This window comes from Diadema setosum, chromosome 1, assembly GCF_964275005.1.
Source record: "Diadema setosum chromosome 1, eeDiaSeto1, whole genome shotgun sequence".
Classification (NCBI taxonomy): Eukaryota; Metazoa; Echinodermata; class Echinoidea; order Diadematoida; family Diadematidae; genus Diadema; species Diadema setosum.
This window is the reverse complement of record NC_092685.1, coordinates 49087482-49088841: the sequence shown is the minus strand read 5'-3', so window position 1 is coordinate 49088841 and position 1360 is coordinate 49087482.

Below are 1360 nucleotides of genomic sequence, written 5' to 3'. Positions count from 1 at the left end.
GGAGCGCCAAGTGTCGCACAGAATATTTCGTTACGAAATTGGTCATTTTGTCGACAAAATGACTGTTTCGTTAAAGAAATTATCATTTCTTGAATGAAATGTTTATTTAGTTACAAAATGTTGTCATTTCGTAACAGAATAATCATTTCATCGACGAAATGACTGATTTTGTAACGAAATATTCTGTGCGACACTTGGCGCTCCATGATTTTTGTCCATGGTTTAAAGGGATCGTATAGTTTTGGTTAGGACCTAATTTCAGATTTCTAACATTTTTGGTGAGATAATGAGAAACCTCCTATGGAATATGAAAGAGCATGCAATTCTATGAGGAATTCAACGTTTATTTGATGAAAATTGGTTTTGAAATGGCTGAGATATCCAAAAAAAAGAGTGATTCTAATAACGTGTGGGACCCACACTTTATTAAGATCACTTTGTTTTACTTTGTTTTTGGATGTTTCAGTCATTCCAAACCCAATTTTCATCAAATAAACTTTGAATTCCTCTTTAAATGGTATGCTCTGTACTGTATCAGAAGTGTTTTCTTGGTATCTCGCAAAAAGTTAATAGCCCAATTCTCATCTCCACCAATACTGTACCATCCCTTTAAACCATGGTTTCATTTGTACCACCTTCATGAATTCGGGCCTTTGCTTCATCCTTGTATACCTCTTTAGTTTTACCATTTGGACTTCTTAATTAAAGATTGTGCCAAGTGAGTGTACTTGGGAACTTTGAACAAGTCTATATATAAACATCTACTCGCCATTACATTTCAAACATTGCACACACAAAGAAACAGACACCAACAGAAAAACATGAATACATGTATTGCCAACATTGTGAACATTCAATATTCAATGTTCAATGTTGCCATTAGCACGATGGCATACCTCATCTTTTTTTTTTCTTTCTCTTTTCTCCCAAGGGAGCTGTAGCGTTATCAAATTAGTTCCACTGACATTATCTCTGCACAGTTATAATCTATGCATGGGCATATTCAAACTTATGTCAAGGTCTGGTTCTTTGTTTCTGGTAAAGTTTGTTTGTTTGTTTGTTTGTTTTTTTCAGTGCATTGTAATTTGTACATGTACTACTTTCCACTTTGTGTGTAAGCATTTGCATATAGGGCAATGGAGATCAGCTGTGCTATAAACAAGTTTGCATGCATGTCTCTTGAAGAGTGCAGTACGTGTATCTGTAGCTTATCATGCCACATCATTCCACGTCTGACACTTTGTCTTGGACATTCATAATTTACCAAAGATTCAGGTTTGATTAATTAGAGTCCATGTTGTGCAAGTTCAGCTTATTCATTGAATGATTGCTCCACAGATTTTTTCGATGATAGAACAAC